Here is a 22,596-nt window from a genome sequence, read left to right as displayed (position 1 = left end):
AATTCTCGCCTCGGTGCCTACTCTAACCAGGGAACACACTCGGCAGCTCTGGGCATTAAGCTTGCCTCATCTCTACAACGGCCCCCCACAGACGCAGGGGATGCCTGGTTTCACCTTGGAGATACCCAGGAGGGAACATCTCACAGGGAAAACTAGGACGGGTTCCCCAGCGGTCTTCAGCGCCAGGATACTCCATGGAGTTGCAGTGCGCTTTGCAAGTACACCCACATTTACATTTACATTTAAGCGTGCTTTCGTCTTCGCCATAGCTGTATTCTCTTTGGTGTGGTGGGATAAGCCTCAATCCATTTACTGAATGCAGAAATCACTACTTGCACATACTTCAAATTGTTCACTTGTTCCATTTCAATGAAATCCATCTAGAAAAGCTTGAAAGGGAAGGAAGGTGGTGCAAAGTTTCCTGCGGGTGTAGGAGTACCTTTCACAGGATTATGCTTCAAACAAATGATACAATGCTTCACTAGGTGTGTGGCTACTTTAGAGATAATATCATTCTACTATACAGGGCCCAGTAGTTTACATATTCCTTTGGCGCTAATGTGTGCTGGGCCGTGGGCCGTGGGCCACGGTAACAACAGGGAGCACATACGCATTGGGAGCAATCATCGCTGTTTCCCAGACAAGTCCGTCCAGCACTCATCCTTGTCCAAATGCCCTGTGCTCTCCTCCCACATTGCCAATTCATCGAGGGTCACCTCACCCTGAATGTCCCTGACATTTCCAATGTGTCCTTGAACACGCCATTGTCTGGGACCCACCTAGCGGAACCTGCCACAAACATCTTTTTCATCTTTGATCGAACTGTCATATGTATATATGTTTTTTTATGTATTTTTTGTTTTTTGTTCTAAACATATATATAACACATCAACTTACCACCCCATAAAAACAAAAAACAAAAAACTAATTATCCCTACCCACTAAAATTGTAAACCACCCCTACAAAATCCCTAAAACCACTACCTCTACACTATCACTACACTAAGTACTCTAAACTAACCAAAAAAGAAATTATGACCAACTGTAAACTATGTACAGGGGCAAGGGCAGAAAGGCTCCCAGTGGCTATAGTGGCTTGGGTCTGTATACTGCCTGCTTCAGTTCATGGAGGAGTGTATAAACATACATAATGGACAAAAACTAAAGAAAATAATGTCTTAACAAAGAAAGTATGACAAAGAAGATATTATGGGTGCCTCGTAGCCCTATTATGTCTCTGGGTCCCCTTGCCCTTGTTGACCTATCCATTTAGAAAATACTCCCCAGATTTCAATCCCCGTCCTCCTTTTTTGGCGTATACGGATTTTTCTAAATGGTATGTAGCGACTAATCTAGCCAGCCATTGTGCATAGGAGGGGGACTCAGAATCTAACCAGCCGGAGGAGACACATATCCTCCATACTGCCATTGCAACAATGACCAACCATTCCTCCTTTACTCTTACAGAGTCAGATTGTGTTCCCAAAAGAATGGTCGTGGGATTTAGAAGTATTGATTGGTTAGTTATTTCGCAAAGTAACTTCTGAATTCTGAGTAGGGTGGAGTTGATAGTTGGACATGTTTCAAATATATGTATAGAGTCTGCCCCTACTTTAGAGCAGCTTGGACATAATGTTCCTCTCCCAGATCCCCATTTGATGATTTTGCTAGGTGTCATGTACAAAAAGAATATAGTTTTGAAATGTTGTGCTTGGAGTTTAGCAGAAATTGAGATATGTTGTGATAATCGCAGGGAGTTGTAAAATATACTTTTGGGGGAATCAAGTTTAATGTGCCATTTAGAGGCAATGGTTTCTAAATCATCTGGGGTTTCCTTATTTATAATTTGATAAATATTCCCAATGCGAGCAGAGGTTACGTTCCGGAGGGTGTTCATAAGCTCAACCTCAGCAAATCCGTTGGTTCCTCCCACCTTCCTAGATAAGTAGTCGTGAATGGCCATATATTTAAATAGTACTTGACTTTTTAGTTTAAATCTAGTCTGTAAATTTGGAAATGATTCGATCCCCCTGATTGTTATAATATCTCCTAGTTTTGTTATCCCTGCTCTGTGCCATTCAGACAAATAAGATGAACTAAATATAGCTGGTAAGTTGTTGTTGTTAGTTATAGGGGAGTAACAGTTATATCTACCAATTCCCAAAATTCTCCGGACATTGCCAAAAACTTTGTAAGAATTCATTAGCGTCTTAAATTTAACGCGATTGTAATATCCATAAGCTGTTTCTCGTAGTAGGAGGCCCCAATATTGTTCCCCTACCAAAGACCGAAAGGGTGAGGGTAAAGATATTTCAATTCCAAAGGGGGAATCTCTTAGCAGAACTGAACTATACTGCAGGACTGCCGCCCAGTAATATAGGGTAACGTTAGGAAAAGCCCATCCCCCTCTGTCTTTTTTTAATGTGAGGTGTTTTAATGCACGTCTGGGCTGAGCATATGCCCAAATGAATTAGGTGAAAATTTGTTGGAATTTAAGTAAGTCTTTTTTACTAAACTCAAGGGGAATGCACCAAAAAAAATATAATAATTTGGGAAAATAAGTCATTTTAATAACATTGCACCTACCGACCAATGTTAGATGCAGATTATCAATTTGCTTTAATGCCTTCTTCGTCTGGACAGCGAGGGGAGCCAAATTTACTACAACTATTTCCTCTAGTCTAGGTGAAACTAGAATGCCCAAGTATTTAGCCTGTGGTACAACTCTGGTATCAGTCCAGATGATTTTGCTATTTATTAATATCTGCGTTTTGTTTTTATTTAGGGCGTATCCAGATAATCTCCCAAATTTGTAGGCTTCATCCTCTAGTGCCAGTATGGAATTGACAGGGTCTGGAGTGGTAATACCAAGGTCATCGGCATAAGCCAAGATTTTACAGCTGCTTTGGAAGTATGTTATTGGAAAAATTTTGTGGTTTTTCTCTATTTTTTTGATAAGGGGATCTAAGTAGAGGGCGAACAATAACGGAGAGCAGGGGCATCCCTGCCTGGTGCCTCGTGATATTTTAAAGGGTTCCGTCAGTTGTCCGTTTATGGTGACACTAGCAGTCGGATTGTGATAAAGTGCCTGTATCGCCTGCATATATATGCCACCAACCCCCATACTGTCCATAACTTTCCAAAGAAATCGCCATGAGACCCGGTCAAAAGCCTTCTCGGCGTCGAGTAATATGAGTGACATCGGGTCTCCGGCTACTTGGGCAGCATCAAACAGAGTAATAACTCTCCTGACATGTTAGCTAGTCATTTCTTAGGTATGAAACCATGTTGCCATTTTGAGACAAGGGTTTCCACTACTCGGGATATTCTGGAGGCTAATACTTTAGAAAAAATGTTGGAATCGCAATTAATAAGGGTTATTGGTCTGTAAGAGCTCATTTCTAGTGGGGATTTATCCTTTTTTGGAAAAATAGAAATCCTAGCACTAGACCAAGATGCTGGGGGGGAGGTACCGTTGAAGATGGATGTAATCACCTCTGTAAATATGACTTTGATTTGACTAGCAAAGATTTTTAAAAACTCAACGGGATGCCATCAGAGCCAGAAGCCTTCCTGTCTGGGAGGCTGTTAAGGGCATCCAGGATTTCTTCCCATGTAGGAGTAAGATCTAACAGTTCGCTATCTCCTGGACTTAATTTGCTTAGTTCTATCTTGCTGAGATATTCAAAGATCTCTCTGTCTAGTGTGTTGGTCGTACAACAAATTTCTTCCTTATACAGCCTAGCATAAAACTCCTGAAACTCATGCCGAATACGGCTAGGGTCCGTAACCTCTGTTCCTGAAGCAAGTCTGATTTTATGGATTTCACTGGAGGTAGTTTGTTGCCTCGTCCTGACAGCTAAGTGATGTCCAATGCTATCACTACACTCATACGTCTTCTCCTTTGCTGCTGCCCACTTAGCCGCGATTTTGTCCATAAACACCGCCCCTATTTCTGCCTTAACCAAAATTGCTTCTTGTTGAGTTGGCTGACAATCTAGCCCTGCGTGAATTGCTTGGGTTAGTCTAATTTCGATTTTTCTTAATTTTTCTTGAAGATCTTTGATCTGGGTTTTTTCCGCTCTATTTTTTTGCACATAGAACCTAAGGGTCTCGACTCTGATCCCTGCCTTTAGGGTATCCCAGACTGTCATTTGGGAGGCAGAGCCAATGTTTATATCTAAGAACACCTGAATCCATCCTTGCATGTGGTTTATATAGCTAGGATCGTATAATAAAGCTTTTTCAAAGCTCCATCTGGAAGCTTCTCTGGGTTGCCCGAATTCCCTTATGGTGAGAATAATAGGGTTATGGTCGGACATGAAACAAGGGGCGGTATCTATAGTGAAGCTGGGGGCCAGTGATGCAAAAACAAAAAAATAATCTAGTCTAACCAAAACTTGGTGCAGGGCTGAATAAAAAGTGTACCCTGAAAGTGACGGGTTTCTGCTTGCCCAGCCATCTATCAGACCATGAGTTTGAATGAGGTTAGTTAAAGCTTGAAAGACTTGGGGTTTCCTTCCTTTATATCTCCAGGTTGTGTTGGCATCCCAGTTGCTAGGTAGATGTATGTTAAAGTCTCCGCATAGGACTATCGAGGTAGGCCAGTGCACTAATTCGCTAGAAACTTGGTTAATGACCAAGGGATAGTCAACATTGCTACCATATAATGAGCAAAGAGTGAAAGAGATGTTATTAGGGAGTTGAATCTGAGTGATGACCCACCTTCCTAGTGAATCTGATTTGGTTTGCTAATAGCAGATTTTCTATCAATTAAGATTCCTACGCCCTTAGTCTTAGCTCCTTGCGTAGAAGCACCCACTACTTTAAACCCTAATGTGTTTAGTAAATGTGTTTCTGACTGTTCTACATGAGTTTCTTGTAGACATATGATGTTACCCCCAAGTGTTCGTAGGCCCATCACCACTTTTTGTCTCTTTGACGCATCATTCAAACTACAAACATTAACAGAGACGATTCTTAATGGTTCTATCCTAGCCATTTAAAGGGTATAGCAGTACCCACCTGCATTCTAAGGAAAGGAGAGAAGACAAAACTAGTCAACAAGAGTTGATGTGTATATGTATGGTTAGTGCCTGTATGTGCCTTTTGTGTCCCTATCCACCCTTCCCACCCCCCCCCCAGGGTCCCCCCTCCACCCACCCACCCCCCCCTTGTGTGAGCAATCAGGCAGAGCCTGAATGATGGTTGTCAGTCATAAGCCACTACCGCCAACCACGCAAAATGCCTTAGAAAAGTAAATGTGCTCCAAAAAAAAAAATTCCAATTATATCCTCAGGGGTACTATAGGATAAATGGGAAAGAAAGGACAAGAGAGAAATAGCAGTTATCTTTCCGTAAGTTTTTCTCCCCCCATCCCTCTATCCCTCTATAAAATAGAAGATAGCTTCATCTCCCCCCCCATTTTTATCAGTTTTATCAGTTTGCTCCTCTGTTTCCCTTCTTGAGTCTGATCTCTTCCAGGTACTCTTTGGCTTTAATCTCAGATGTAAAGACCTTGGTGGTGCCATATAGAATAACCTTAAACCTAGCTGGGTTCATGAGGTACACCTCTGCACCTAGTTGTTGTAGGGGAGAGATCAGCTGCCGCAGATGCCATCTGCGCTCAACAGTCTGATGGCAGAAGTCCGGTTTGGAGAAAAAGGTAATTCCATGAGCCCCTTTTTTTGAGTTAGGACGGGCCTTGTCGTAAACCAATTGTCTCAAGAGGAAATTACCAAAATAAACAAGGAGAACCCGGGGCTGTCCTTCAGTCAAGTTACCATTTTTTTTTAAAGAAGGGAAACCTGTGAGCTCGCTGTACTTCGCGGTCCCAGTCCCATTCAGTATTTTCTGCAAAAGAGTCTCGCAAAAGCTTGACGATGAATTGTCTAGGGACTTCCCCCTCCTTTCCTTCAGGAATCCCCAGCAGGCGCACGTTATTCCGGCGTTGTCGGTTTTCATTTCCTTCGATTTTCACCATTAGGTCCATAAGGCACGCAGAATTGGAGTCTGTGACCTGTTTGGTTGCCACTGCTTCAGTTTCCAAATGTTCTGTCCTGTCCTCAACCATGCCCACTCTCTCGCTGATGTCTGTACAGGTCTTATTCAATTGTCTAAGACCACTCTGGAGTTTTTTTGCTGCGTTTTTAGCTACCCTATTTTCGTTTCTTACCTCCTCCTGAAAGTCCTTAATCGAGGTGAGAATGGCAGCAAGTGAGGGCTCCGATGTCTCGCTAGTTTTAGCTTGCAATCTTCTTGGGCTGCGTCCTTGCTGTATTGGTTGTGACATGGTCGGTTCCTCTTCTTCTAAGTGGTATGACATCTGCGAGTCCGAATAATCCCATTTAAGCTGGCTCCTCCGTTTGATTTTATTTCTTGGTTTTTTAGGGCGAACAATTGTACCAGTGTTATCACGGGAAGCCTCACTTTCCTCTTCACTGGTGCTGTTAGTGTTGCCTTCATCTTCCTCAGTCTCCTCTTCCCCCGATGAACTCGGAGTACTGTCTGAAACCGAGTAGAAGGCCTCTTGACCAACTTCTGGGGTCCAAGGGGCGGCAGTGCCGGGAGGAACTTCCAGGTTTCGGATGGCAGCTTCCGTCTTTGCGGGATAATCACTGGTATTCGAGTTCTCAGAGTGAGTACATAAGGTATTGCCACTGTCTCCTTCATCAGTTTCTAGGTGTTCACCCTCATTAGGGAGTGGGGTTAGAAGAGAAATAGGGGGCGTAGGAGGGTCAAGTATACAGTCATGTTTTTCAATTGAAGTAGGCAATGGTAAAGAAGATTCTGCTGAGTGTTCCAGGTTACAGGTCAAGGTGGGGATAGCTTTTGGTCTGAAAGGGGTGTTACTGGGTTCCGTACTAGCAGTGGGTACTATCACCATTTTTGCAGTTCTGTTGAGAAGAGTCCTCAGTTCTATTAAGACATTGCGCATTTGTTATGTTGTTTTTAGCATTGGTGGCCTGGCTCTTGGCCACTAGAAAGATTTTGGCTGGAGGGGGTTGCACTAGAGTAGCATTATTGTCTTTATTGTCTTTAAGTTCTTTACTGGAGACCCCTGCCCCTGCCACTGTTGGTTCAGAAAAGGGGGTGGTGATGAACAGAGTGTCTGAATTAAGCAGACCACTCTTACCCAGTCCAAAGATCAGGGCTTGATCCATCACCATTATTTATCTCACTGCACCATCCCAGCTCAGAACCCGGCTATATGCAAATCAGTCTGTCCCTGGCCCAGTGCATCATGGGAACAGGGCAGACTAAACTACCAAGCCAATTCTTCACCAGAAAGGAGACAAGCTACCGGGGACCGGTTTCTGGCATTTCAGCCGTCTTCGGCCCGGCTTGCTTGAATCCTGATGGTGCAGTGAGAAAGGGACTCATGTCTGAGTATACCCTGCCACACCTATAGTGGCCAAAAACGATTCAGAAAAGGGGGTGGTGATGAACAGAGTGTCTGAATTAAGCAGACCACTCTTACCCAGTCCAAAGATCAGGGCTTGATCCATCACCATTATTTATCTCACTGCACCATCCCAGCTCAGAGCCAGGCTATATGCAAATCAGCCTGTCCCTGACCCAGTGCATCATGGGAACAGGGCAGACTAAACTACCAAGCCAATTCTTCACCAGAAAGGAGACAAGCTACGGGGGACCGGTTTCTGGCATTTCAGCCGTCTTCGGCCCGGCTTGCTTGAATCCTGATGGTGCAGTGAGAAAGGGACTCATGTCTGAGTATACCCTGCCACACCTATAGTGGGCAAAAACGATTCAGAAAAGGGGGTGGTGATGAACAGAGTGTCTGAATTAAGCAGACCACTCTTACCCAGTCCAAAGATCAGGGCTTGATCCATCACCGTTATTTATCTCACTGCACCATCCCAGCTCAGAACCCGGCTATATGCAAATCAGTCTGTCCCTGGCCCAGTGCATCATGGGAACAGGGCAGACCAAACTACCAAGCCAATTCTTCACCAGAAAGGAGACAAGCTACCGGGGACCGGTTTCTGGCATTTCAGCCGTCTTCCGCCCGGCTTGCTTGAATCCTGATGGTGCAGTGAGAATGGGACTCATGTCTGAGTATACCCTGCCACACCTATTGTGACCAAAAAACGATTCAGAAAAGGGGGTGGTGATGAACAGAGTGTCTGAATTAAGCAGACCACTCTTACCCAGTCCAAAGATCAGGGCTTGATCCATCACCTTTATTTATCTCACTGCACCATCCCACCTCAGAACCCGGCTATATGCAAATCAGTCTGTCCCTGGCCCAGTGCATCATGGGAACAGGGCATACTAAACTACCAAGCCAATTCTTCACCAGAAAGGAGACAAGCTACCAGGGACCGGTTTCTGGCATTTCAGCCATCTTCGGCCCAGCTTGCTTGAATCCTGATGGTGCAGTGAGAAAGGGACTCATGTATGAGTATACCCTGCCACACCTATAGTGGTCAAAAAGATTCAGAAAAGGGGGTGGTGATGAACAGAGTGTCTGAATTAAGCAGACCACTCTTACCCAGTCCAAAGATCAGGGCTTGATCCATCACCGTTATTCATCTCACTGCACCATCCCAGCTCAGAACCCGACTATATGCTAATCAGTCTGTCCCTGGCCCAGTGCATCATGGGAACAGGGCAGACTAAACTACCAAGCCAATTCTTCACCAGAAAGGAGACAAGCTACCGGGGACCGGTTTCTGGCATTTCAGCCGTCTTCGGCCCGGCTTGCTTGAATCCTGATGGTGCAGTGAGAAAGGGACTCATGTCTGAGTGTACCCTGCCACACCTATAGTGGGCAAAAACGATTCAGAAAAGGGGGTGGTGATGAACAGAGTGTCTGAATTAAGCAGACCACTCTTACCCAGTCCAAAGATCAGGGCTTGATCCATCACCGTTATTTATCTCACTGCACCATCCCAGCTCAGAACCCGGCTATATGCAAATCAGTCTGTCCCTGGCCCAGTGCATCATGGGAACAGGGCAGACCAAACTACCAAGCCAATTCTTCACCAGAAAGGAGACAAGCTACCGGGGACCGGTTTCTGGCATTTCAGCCGTCTTCCGCCCGGCTTGTTTGAATCCTGATGGTGCAGTGAGAATGGGACTCATGTCTGAGTATACCCTGCCACACCTATAGTGACCAAAAACGATTCAGAAAAGGGGGTGGTGATGAACAGAGTGTCTGAATTAAGCAGACCACTCTTACCCAGTCCAAAGATCAGGGCTTGATCCATCACCTTTATTTATCTCACTGCACCATCCCAGCTCAGAACCCGGCTATATGCAAATCAGTCTGTCCCTGGCCCAGTGCATCATGGGAACAGGGCATACTAAACTACCAAGCCAATTCTTCACCAAAAAGGAGACAAGCTACCGGGGACCGGTTTTTGGCATTTCAGCCGTCTTCGGCCCAGCTTGCTTGAATCCTGATGGTGCAGTGAGAAAGGGACTCATGTCTGAGTATACCCTGCCACACCTATAGTGGTCAAAAAGATTCAGAAAAGGGGGTGGTGATGAACAGAGTGTCTGAATTAAGCAGACCACTCTTACCCAGTCCAAAGATCAGGGATTGATCCATCACCGTTATTTATCTCACTGCACCATCCCAGCTCAGAACCCGACTATATGCAAATCAGTCTGTCCCTGGCTCAGTGCATCATGGGAACAGGGCAGACTAAACTACCAAGCCAATTCTTCGCCAGAAAGGAGACAAGCTACCGGGGACCGGTTTCTGGCATTTCAGCCGTCTTCGGCCCGGCTTGCTTGAATCCTGATGGTGCAGTGAGAAAGGGACTCATGTCTGAGTATTCCCTGCCACACCTATAGTGGCCAAAAACGATTCAGAAAAGGGGGTGGTGATGAACAGAGTGTCTGAATTAAGCAGACCACTCTTACCCAGTCCAAAGATCAGGGCTTGATCCATCGCCGTTATTTATCTCACTGCACCATCCCAGCTCAGAACCCGGCAATATGCAAATCAGTCTGTCCCTGGCCCAGTGCATCATGGGAACAGGGCAGACTAAACTACCAAGCCAATTCTTCACCAGAAAGGAGACAAGCTACCGGGGACCGGTTTCTGGCAATTCAGCCGTCTTCCGCCCGGCTTGCTTGAATCCTGATGGTGCAGTGAGAATGGGACTCATGTCTGAGTATACCCTGCCACACGTATAGTGACCAAAAACGATTCAGAAAAGGGGGTGGTGATGAACAGAGTGTCTGAATTAAGCAGACCACTCTTACCCAGTCCAAAGATCAGGGCTTGATCCATCACCTTTATTTATCTCACTGCACCATCCCACCTCAGAACCCGGCTATATGCAAATCAGTCTGTCCCTGGCCCAGTGCATCATGGGAACAGGGCAGACTAAACTACCAAGCCAATTCTTCACCAGAAAGGAGACAAGCTACCGGGGACCGGTTTCTGGCATTTCAGCCGTCTTCGGCCCAGCGTGCTTGAATCCTGATGGTGCAGTGAGAAAGGGACTCATGTCTGAGTATACCCTGCCACACCTATAGTGGTCAAAGAGATTCAGAAAAGGGGGTGGTGATGAACAGAGTGTCTGAATTAAGCAGACCACTCTTACCCAGTCCAAAGATCAGGGCTTGATCCATCACCGGTATTTATCTCACTGCACCATCCCAGCTCAGAACCCGACTATATGCAAATCAGTCTGTCCCTGGCCCAGTGCATCATGGGAACAGGGCAGACTAAACTACCAAGCCAATTCTTCACCAGAAAGGAGACAAGCTACCGGGGACCGGTTTCTGGCATTTCAGCCGTCTTCGGCCCGGCTTGCTTGAATCCTGATGGTGCAGTGAGAAAGGGACTCATGTCTGAGTATACCCTGCCACACCTATAGTGGCCAAAAACGATTCAGAAAAGGGGGTGGTGATGAACAGAGTGTCTGAATTAAGCAGACCACACTTACCCAGTCCAAAGATCAGGGCTTGATCCATCACCGTTATTAATCTCACTGCACCATCCCAGCTCAGAACCCGGCTATATGCAAATCAGTCTGTCCCTGGCCCAGTGCATCATGGGAACAGGGCAGACTTAACTACCAAGCCAATTCTTCACCAGAAAGGAGACAAGCTACCGGGGACCGGTTTCTGGCATTTCAGCCGTCTTCGGCCCGGCTTGCTTGAATCCTGATGGTGCAGTGAGAAAGGGACTCATGTCTGAGTATACCCTGCCACACCTATAGTGGCCAAAAACGATTCAGAAAAGGGGGTGGTGATGAACAGAGTGTCTGAATTAAGCAGACCACTCTTACCCAGTCCAAAGATCAGGGCTTGATCCATCACCGTTATTTATCTCACTGCACCATCCCAGCTCAGAACCCGGCTATATGCAAATCAGTCTGTCCCTGGCCCAGTGCATCATGGGAACAGGGCAGACTAAACTACCAAGCCAATTCTTCACCAGAAAGGAGACAAGCTACCGGGGACCGGTTTCTGGCATTTCAGCCGTCTTCGGCCCGGCTTGCTTGAATCCTGATGGTGCAGTGAGAAAGGGACTCATGTCTGAGTATTCCCTGCCACACCTATAGTGGCCAAAAACGATTCAGAAAAGGGGGTGGTGATGAACAGAGTGTCTGAATTAAGCAGACCACACTTACCCAGTCCAAATATCAGGGCTTGATCCATCACCGTTATTTATCTCACTGCACCATCCCAGCTCAGAACCTGGCTATATGCAAATCAGTCTGTCCCTGGCCCAGTGCATCATGGGAACAGGGCAGAATAAACTACCAAGCCAATTCTTCACCAGAAAGGAGACAAGCTACCGGGGACCGGTTTCTGGCATTTCAGCCGTCTTCGGCCCGGCTTGCTTGAATCCTGATGGTGCAGTGAGAAAGGGACTCGTGTCTGAGTATACCCTGCCACACCTATAGTGGCCAAAAACGATTCAGAAAAGGGGGTGGTGATGAACAGAGTGTCTGAATTAAGCAGACCACTCTTACCCAGTCCAAAGATCAGGGCTTGATCCATCGCCGTTATTTATCTCACTGCACCATCCCAGCTCAGAACCCGGCAATATGCAAATCAGTCTGTCCCTGGCCCAGTGCATCATGGGAACAGGGCAGACTAAACTACCAAGCCAATTCTTCACCAGAAAGGAGACAAGCTACCGGGGACCGGTTTCTGGCAATTCAGCCGTCTTCCGCCCGGCTTGCTTGAATCCTAATGGTGCAGTGAGAATGGGACTCATGTCTGAGTATACCCTGCCACACGTATAGTGACCAAAAACGATTCAGAAAAGGGGGTGGTGATGAACAGAGTGTCTGAATTAAGCAGACCACTCTTACCCAGTCCAAAGATCAGGGCTTGATCCATCACCTTTATTTATCTCACTGCACCATCCCACCTCAGAACCCGGCTATATGCAAATCAGTCTGTCCCTGGCCCAGTGCATCATGGGAACAGGGCAGACTAAACTACCAAGCCAATTCTTCACCAGAAAGGAGACAAGCTACCGGGGACCGGTTTCTGGCATTTCAGCCGTCTTCGGCCCAGCGTGCTTGAATCCTGATGGTGCAGTGAGAAAGGGACTCATGTCTGAGTATACCCTGCCACACCTATAGTGGTCAAAGAGATTCAGAAAAGGGGGTGGTGATGAACAGAGTGTCTGAATTAAGCAGACCACTCTTACCCAGTCCAAAGATCAGGGCTTGATCCATCACCGGTATTTATCTCACTGCACCATCCCAGCTCAGAACCCGACTATATGCAAATCAGTCTGTCCCTGGCCCAGTGCATCATGGGAACAGGGCAGACTAAACTACCAAGCCAATTCTTCACCAGAAAGGAGACAAGCTACCGGGGACCGGTTTCTGGCATTTCAGCCGTCTTCGGCCCGGCTTGCTTGAATCCTGATGGTGCAGTGAGAAAGGGACTCATGTCTGAGTATACCCTGCCACACCTATAGTGGCCAAAAACGATTCAGAAAAGGGGGTGGTGATGAACAGAGTGTCTGAATTAAGCAGACCACACTTACCCAGTCCAATGATCAGGGCTTGATCCATCACCGTTATTAATCTCACTGCACCATCCCAGCTCAGAACCCGGCTATATGCAAATCAGTCTGTCCCTGGCCCAGTGCATCATGGGAACAGGGCAGACTTAACTACCAAGCCAATTCTTCACCAGAAAGGAGACAAGCTACCGGGGACCGGTTTCTGGCATTTCAGCCGTCTTCGGCCCGGCTTGCTTGAATCCTGATGGTGCAGTGAGAAAGGGACTCATGTCTGAGTATACCCTGCCACACCTATAGTGGTCAAAGAGATTCAGAAAAGGGGGTGGTGATGAACAGAGTGTCTGAATTAAGCAGACCACTCTTACCCAGTCCAAAGATCAGGGCTTGATCCATCGCCGTTATTTATCTCACTGCACCATCCCAGCTCAGAACCCGGCAATATGCAAATCAGTCTGTCCCTGGCCCAGTGCATCATGGGAACAGGGCAGACTAAACTACCAAGCCAATTCTTCACCAGAAAGGAGACAAGCTACCGGGGACCGGTTTCTGGCAATTCAGCCGTCTTCCGCCCGGCTTGCTTGAATCCTAATGGTGCAGTGAGAATGGGACTCATGTCTGAGTATACCCTGCCACACGTATAGTGACCAAAAACGATTCAGAAAAGGGGGTGGTGATGAACAGAGTGTCTGAATTAAGCAGACCACTCTTACCCAGTCCAAAGATCAGGGCTTGATCCATCACCTTTATTTATCTCACTGCACCATCCCACCTCAGAACCCGGCTATATGCAAATCAGTCTGTCCCTGGCCCAGTGCATCATGGGAACAGGGCAGACTAAACTACCAAGCCAATTCTTCACCAGAAAGGAGACAAGCTACCGGGGACCGGTTTCTGGCATTTCAGCCGTCTTCGGCCCAGCGTGCTTGAATCCTGATGGTGCAGTGAGAAAGGGACTCATGTCTGAGTATACCCTGCCACACCTATAGTGGTCAAAGAGATTCAGAAAAGGGGGTGGTGATGAACAGAGTGTCTGAATTAAGCAGACCACTCTTACCCAGTCCAAAGATCAGGGCTTGATCCATCACCGTTATTAATCTCACTGCACCATCCCAGCTCAGAACCCGGCTATATGCAAATCAGTCTGTCCCTGGCCCAGTGCATCATGGGAACAGGGCAGACTTAACTACCAAGCCAATTCTTCACCAGAAAGGAGACAAGCTACCGGGGACCGGTTTCTGGCATTTCAGCCGTCTTCGGCCCGGCTTGCTTGAATCCTGATGGTGCAGTGAGAAAGGGACTCATGTCTGAGTATACCCTGCCACACCTATAGTGGCCAAAAACGATTCAGAAAAGGGGGTGGTGATGAACAGAGTGTCTGAATTAAGCAGACCACTCTTACCCAGTCCAAAGATCAGGGCTTGATCCATCACCGTTATTTATCTCACTGCACCATCCCAGCTCAGAACCCGGCTATATGCAAATCAGTCTGTCCCTGGCCCAGTGCATCATGGGAACAGGGCAGACTAAACTACCAAGCCAATTCTTCACCAGAAAGGAGACAAGCTACCGGGGACCGGTTTCTGGCATTTCAGCCGTCTTTGGCCCGGCTTGCTTGAATCCTGATGGTGCAGTGAGAAAGGGACTCATGTCTGAGTATACCCTGCCACACCTATAGTGGCCAAAAACGATTCAGAAAAGGAGGTGGTGATGAACAGAGTGTCTGAATTAAGCAGACCACTCTTACCCAGTCCAAAGATCAGGGCTTGATCCATCACCGTTATTTATCTCACTGCACCATCCCAGCTCAGAACCCGGCTATATGCAAATCAGTCTGTCCCTGGCCCAGTGCATCATGGGAACAGGGGAGACTAAACTACCAAGCCAATTCTTCACCAGAAAGGAGACAAGCTACCGGGGACCGGTTTCTGGCATTTCAGCCGACTGTTGGACCAGTGTTTTTTTTCCCCCAATAGCCCCACTGACCTGTCTGGACTTAATCTTGCCAGCATCATCTCCTGCCAAGGAATCCTTTCCTATAGTGGGTGTCTTTGCTTTTAAGACCTTTTTGCCACGATAGCTCATTTCTTTCCTTCTGATCTCTTCGCCTGTACCAGGTTTCTCTAATACGCTTTGCAGCTCCCAGCAACTCTCAGCTCCCAGTTCCCAGAATTCAGAGAATGTGTAATAAACTGCCCACACCAGCGTTAGACAGAAAAAGCTCCAAGAAAGCACTTTTAGTCTTTCCAAGCAATGTCTCTTTAACTGAGTCTCAGAGTGCTCACCAGATGTCTGTGTCCGTGTCTTGGCCCCCCATTCCGGCTCCGTGGCAAGAGCGAGCAAAGACCTCAGTCCAAAGGAGTGCTTTAGCATTAGCCGCGGGAAAAGCAAACAGGACCGCGAGGCAAGTCTTAATACGTCTATCCAGCGCTCTGTCCAGTATCCCGAGCGTGGCTCCGTTCGCGCTCCGCTGAGAGCTCCGCTTCCTCAACACTCGATGTGCACGATACTCCTGGGAACCCAGCATCACCGATCACAGGGCAGGTAGCCGATTACCTGCGGCTCCGGTAGCTGGCGTGGCGTGGCGGCGGCAGCGTACACAGGCTTACACTGACACCATCTTGCCCGCTGACTGTCTAACATAGACATCCTCAATGTTAAGTCTGAAAGGTCCTTCTCAGTTTCAAGCTCAATTGAGCTAGGCCCTCCTGTGGTGTGAGGTGTTAAGCCAAGTGGTTGGGATGGTCAGCTGATGGATGTGCTGGGTAATGGTGCCTTGGAGGTACCTTGGCCCGAATTTCAATTCCTGCTCTTCTCCCTTGTTGGGGGTCCTAGAGGACAGCTTGTCTTCTTCCCAGAGCCTTCTCCTCCTTGTAATGCTTCCCCATGGCCCTATGTTTCTTAGCAACACATCTAATATGGTGGTAGCACTCCTTTCTGAGGTTATGATTCTTCAGCTGCTCTGGGGCCATGTTATCTGTTTAAGCTATAAGAAAAATTGACAATCAAAGGTGACAAATAATAGGTACAGATATCATGAATCGATATTTTTTTCACAACATCTAAGGGAGCAACCCCTACAGCCTATCTTCCTCTCGTAGTTTAGCGTAAACATGCCTGTTATCTATCTATTATGAAGGCCAAATTACAAAGGCATCCACAACCTCCCTACCACCCAGCCTTCCCACATGGCCCCAGATAAAAATAATACCCCAATTGTGTGAAAGCGCCTTGCTCCTGTGACACAAAACCCACTAAAACTCACCTTGGAGAGACCACATCTCACTTAGTAAAATCCGCTTCTTTATTGTGATGTGGATAATGGCTGAAATGGGGCCCTATCTCAGATGCCACTCAGGGACATCTAGCAAACCTAGACTTTTCTGAGAAATAGACACCCATGGGATTTCAGTGCGGTGGAACATGTATGAGTCCAACAGCTTTTTTTTACCCTGTGGGCCTTTCTAGGAAGTTTCTACACATCTCCCGATAAAATTAGTACCCACTTATGTGACTGGGCCTAGTGCTCACAACAACACAAAATGCTGCAAAATGTGACCTGGAAATCTCACATCCTTTTTGGTAAAATCCACCCGTTTTTTGCATTGTGGGTAGCAGCAAAATGTGCCTGCTAGTTCACCAGTCACCCAGGGAAACCTACCAGACCCAGATATTTCTCTAAAGTAGATAATCAGAGGTTGTTAGAAATGGGGGTCTCTAGTTGCAGAGGTAGGTACCTTTGTCAAAATAGGGATCCTTGCTTCTAGTCAGGGTAATTTTTTTTATTTTATTGAAAGTTCTTTCCCCCTTTATATGCACAGGGCACAGCAAAAACAAAGCATAAACAAAAAAAAACAATAATCTTGTAACGCATATTACATTACATTTATATTTTCACAAAGGTAGTTCTAATACATATTATAGCATACATATTGAGCATCTTAATTTAAGATCTAAACATTGTTCTCCTCCTTCCATCTACTTATAGGCTCCCAAATTTGCAGACCCAGTTTCCTTCCATTTTTTCCTTTTCTTGCATAGATTGACTTCTCTAAATTATAAATCGTCAATAACCTAGAAAACCACTGATGATATGTCGGTGGTAATGGGTCAAGCCATGCTGTAGCAATGCATAGCCTTAATACTGCCATTGCTACAAAGATAAAATATCCACCTTCCATCTGTCTGTCATCATCACTAATTCCCAGCAATAATATTGAAGGCGCTAAAGTAATCTGTATTCCTGGTGATCTTTGAAGAAACATCTCAATATCTTTTAGTGTTGTGCGGAGGTGAATGCATGTTGCAAATATATGCACAATGTCTGCCTCCATACTTCCATATCTTGGACAATTAGTTCCCGTTGAGCCCCCCCATTGTGCAATTCTTGCCGGTGTATAATACAAGCGGTACAGCGTTTTATAGTGCTGCGCCTGGAGAGCTGCCGAACACAAGATGTTCTGTCCCATATCTAATGACAAGTTAAAGCACTCCTTTCCCACCTCTAACTTCTGCATCCACTTATCCCCCCACTCTTCCAAATCATCCTGCTTGCTTTCTATTAATTAAAAATAAAATCTCTTAATTATGCAGTCTACCCCCGCCCCCCCGGACAATCTCCATAATTGAGTTCTTTTCGAATCCCGCCGGCCCCCCCGTTTCATTTGCTATAAAACTTCTCACTTGCAAGTATTTAAAAAATTGTCTTGAATCTAATCCATGTTTCAATTGAATCTCCGAGAATTGCATCATTCTCTTTGTACCCATGACATCCCCAATCTTTGTAATACCCTTTCTACCCCACTATTTAAACACTGAATCAGCAAAGATATCTTGAGGAAATGTAGAATTATTAATCTTTCTCGTATATGCATTATATTTCCCTAGGCCAAATCTCTTCATAAAAGCCTTCCAGTTATTATGCGCTGCCATAATCGTCTTAAGTCGGGTTCTCTTAAAATAACTTGAATCAAAATGTTTAAGAAGCACATTTTCTGCCTCATCCCCCAGAATAAAAGCATATATTGCTATTGTACCCAACTCATCCTCCCCTTCTGCCTCTGCTCCCCCTAACAGACCTGTCATGTACTGAAGGGCTGCTGCCCAATAGTATAGTTTTAGATCTGGGAGCGCCCAACCTCCTCTTCTAGTCAGGGTAAGGGGGATACACTTCTAAAATAACCCCTGTTCACCCCCTTGATAGCTTGGCACGAGCAGACAGGTTTATCTCAGAGGCAGTGTGCAAAGCATTTGTGAACACATACAGTAATTCAGTGAAAACACTATAAATGGACACCGCATCAGTTTAGAAAAGAAACTAATCTTTATCTAAACCAAAACAAGACAAAATGACAAAAATCCACAAAACAGTAATAAAAATATTATTTTCAGATGGTAGAAATAGAACATTTCAAAGAAAATTGCAGATGTGACACTTTTCACACAAGTACCTGGGATGCATCACGCAAACAAACAAAAAGGGCTGCAGTGGAGGTGTTGTGTCGGTTCCTTACACTCAGGGAAGGTGATGCATTGGTTCCTTGCTCTGTGGGAGGTGATGTGTTGGTTCTTTACTGCTGCGCAGGGGAGGTGATGCATCGGTTCCTTACTGGAGAGGATGTGATGTGTCGGTTTCTAACTGTGTGGGGAGGTGATGAGTCAGTTTCTTATTGCGTCCCCCAACGATGCGGCAAACTTGTCGCCTCTATGGAGATGCAATGATCCAGGACAATATGTAGATTCTTCTAGCTCCCAGAGAAAAACAGTCTGCAGAGGTCCAAAGAAACAGCAGGCCCCTCTTTGCAGGTCAGAACTCCCAGCAAAGAAGTTCAGGGGAGCTGGTGGTGAGGTCTTTGTGTCCCTGAGACTTCAGAACAGGAGGCAAGCTCACTTTCAAGCCCTTGGAGATCTTCCTCAAGCAGGGGACACAGCAAACAGCAATGTCATTTTCTTCTTTCCTTGGCAGCAAGTAGCCTCTGCAGGCCATCCCCAGACAGCAAACAGCACAGGGTCAGTATTCCTCCTCAGCTTCTCCAGCTCTTCTCCATGGCAAAGGTTCATCTTGATTTCCCAGAAGTGATCTAAATGTCTGGGGTTTGGGCACCTCTTTTTATCCCCCAAAAATCCTTTGTTCTCTTGAAGGCAGAGAGTGCCTGTATCCAGCCAAAACCAGTTCTGTGGGGCCTTCATTGTCAGTGTGAGCCCTGGCTCCAGACACACCACAGGGGGTTGATCCTTCATTGTGGAAGGCAGGCACAGCCCTATTCAGGTGTAGGTGCTACTCCTCCCACCACTCCAAATGCAGCCCAGGCTTTTTCAGCCCAGACCAGACTCATCAGCCTTTCAAGAGCCACTCCTCTTTCCCAGCCCCTGACATTCCAAAGCCAGACATGCAATACTCAAACCTAGCGAAGGCATACTGAATGGCTAAGCAAGAAAATACCTACTTTCTAAAAGTGGTATTTTCAAACACAGAATGTGAAAATCACCCTCACTAAAAGATGCATTTTAACATTCTGAGTTTAGACACATTAAACTTTAATTTACTACCTTGTTCCCTGGGTCAGAAATGTTTATAAGATGTTATAAACAAACTCCCCATTCTATCCAATGGGAGCAGGTAACCTTGCAATAGTGAAAAACAAATTTCGCAGTAATTCACTATCATGACATGCTACACACAATAGAGCATGTCCTACCTTTCACATATAATGCACCATGCCCACAGGGTTACCTTGGGCCTACGTTAGGGGTGACTAACATGTAAACAAAGGGAAGGTTAGGGACTGGCAAGTGTGTCGACATTGTAGTCCCAGAATGCACACAGGCTCTGCAATGGCAGGCCAGAGTTACATTTTACAGGCTGCTTCTGTTGGTGGCACAATCAGTGCTGCAGTCCACTAGCAGCATTTAATTTACAGGCTCTTGGCACACACTGTGCACGGTACTAGGGTCTGACTAATAAATCAATTATGCCAATCATGGAATACCTCAAGTCAAGTCAACAAGCTTTATTCGAATTCATGTAGAAAATTCATAAAAGCATACAAGATAAAAACACATTAAAAGCAAACAGAGGTTATGTTCATTACATGGTCACTATTTGTACAAGGTTAAAGAGAATTTGTTGTACTAATAAAATCGATTTTACAGTTCATCATAAGCAAACCCTAACAGTTATGGTACAAGGCGTGATCACATCAATTTCAATTAAATCAGCAGCTTTAAAAATAGTGTTGTTTGACTTTTATGGGGACACATTTTGAAACAAGACAGAAAAGCTTTAGGGAGTATAAAAGAGCAAAATACATGAGTGGTTACTTTGGTAATGACCATCCCAAGGCTTAATGCGAGTCATTATCAATTTCAATTATTTGCAAAACCCTTCCGAAATTGGATTAACAAGTCAGTGCACCAGGTCTATACCTGAGAATAAAGCAAATCGATTCTGGGTGGGTATTATGTGCTTACTAGATCCAGGGCCTCTGCTACCCGTTCCGAAGTTGTTTTGTACATATGATCTTACAGGGGGCAGGTATGTAGTTCTAGGGTAAAAGTCACACAGTTCCCAAGTTCCAATTGGGCCATCGCCCATTTGTGGTTGCCAACTTCGCAGATATTTGATAACTCGGGTGTCCCTAAAATTGACCAAGACCAGGTCTCCCTGTATGTCCTTGGGGATAGATCCTAACCACCCTACCCTTCTGACATTTAAAATCGTTCCATCTATGTTGGGTGGTAGGGGTCTATTTCTGGTCAGCCAGAAAGTTACCTTATTTGCCAGATCTGCTGGTCTTTCAATTTTGCTGTTAGCGAGTTCAGGCACGCCCGAGAGGATGCACACAAAAGGAGCCGCCTACGGCGGTAGATCTATATGTTTAACCTTTCGTTGCATGTTGCCATACTTGTAGGACTTTCCCTCTGTCAGCGTAGGTGGTTTAGTCGGCCCTTCTCTAATGGCAGGACTCTGGGCTATTAGGGGGTTTGATATGATTAATGTTTTGGATGTTTTGGGGGCAGGTCCATAAATTTGTGCGGTATTACCTTGTGCAGAGGTGATGGGGATGTCAGTAGCGACTAGAGTCTCAACTTGCTTATGTCCTTCCATTCTTTTTGTAAATGTTACGTTTGCCCTGATGGTTTCCTCTATGGTTGTGAGCTTTTCGCCTATTACCTCAATTCTTTTTTCCAATGGGGATATTAAAGATTTTACCAGAAGTTCATTCTGGACCAGTAAATCGGATGGTGTAGTGGATGCAGGGGAATCCAGAATAGAACCTACCTCAGATGTTTTTAGGGTATTGCTAATGGCCCAAAGGGGTCTTAGATACAATTTTTGTTTTTTAGCTAATCTTCCCCTCTGTTTAGCACCTTTGCGCTTTCTGTTAAGAAAGGGGGCCTGTACGTTTGCTGACAGTTGGGTAGTGTCTATAGGTGATAATAGAGGGGGAGTACCGAGATGGCTTACATTTAGTTGAGATGTAATGCTATGCTGGGGACTTGTGTTTCTTATTGCACAAGCAGGAGCATTTGTTTGCTCATTACCATTTTCAACCTTGGTATATACAGTTTTGCAAAGCAGATTTAATTCCCCCAGTAAGGTAAAATTTTGGGTTTGGTCTGGTAGCACCAGAGGAGATTGGATGCTAAATGTGGGATCTACGGGGAGACTTTGTTCTGCTCTCTCTATTACGGACTCGATTGCTGATGTAGCCCTAATTAGATGGTTCTCCAATGTCCCCTTCCTTTGCCCCCCCTGAAGAATATTATTTAAGTGAGGCCCTTTGTCGGTCATGATGTGGATAGCTTTCTAAATATATATATGACAGTGACAGGTTCCTATGCAGGTAGTGCACATACTCTAGTAGCCAAAAACGGAGAAGTCAGAAGGTAGCTAGGTAGGGGATACTGTAGAGTATATAATGTCAGGCAGTTTGATGGGTTAGTTCATATTATCTCCCTTTTCCAGTGAGCATGAGGCAAAGATCAAATGGGGTGGCCCGTCCCGTCCTCCTCGTGCCTCTGAGGGCCACAGAGGGCCCGCCCTTTGCCCGGGCTTCGCTCGGCGTCCAGCTCGCGTCCCGCGAAGCAGAGCAGAGCGCTGTTTATGGGCGCCTCCTGGCACTTGCGGTGCGTGTAAAAGCAGCACCGCTGCTGAGGCAGCCGGGAGTTGCAGTCCCGGGGCGGCGGCGCTATCCCAGCAATGTAGTGACTCCTGGCGGTGGCAGCGACAGAAGAGGACTCCCCTCGTCCCCCAGCTCCGGTAAGTGGAATACCTAATCCATAACCACAATTTACACAAGAGAGCATATGCACTTTAGCACTGATCAGCAGTGGTAAAGTTCCCAAAGTCATAAAACCAACAAAAATAGGTCAGAAACAATACAGGAGGGGGGCAAAAAGTTCTGGGATGACCTTGCAAAAAGGGCCAACAGAGGAGTTCAGGCCCGTGCTACTTGCATGGATCCTACAACAATGCTTTACCTAGAGGGACATGTAAACCCCAACGTTTGGGTAAAAAAACATATTGCTCACATTTCTATACAATCTAGGAGCCAAACAAAACCCATATGGACTACTCAATATGTCCCTAATATCAAAAGCACTTGCAAATCAAAGTTCAA

This window comes from Lissotriton vulgaris, chromosome 4_1 (genome assembly GCF_964263255.1).
Source record: "Lissotriton vulgaris chromosome 4_1, aLisVul1.2, whole genome shotgun sequence".
Classification (NCBI taxonomy): Eukaryota; Metazoa; Chordata; class Amphibia; order Caudata; family Salamandridae; genus Lissotriton; species Lissotriton vulgaris.
The sequence above is the reverse complement of the archived record's forward strand: the minus strand, read 5'-3'. Positions refer to the sequence as shown.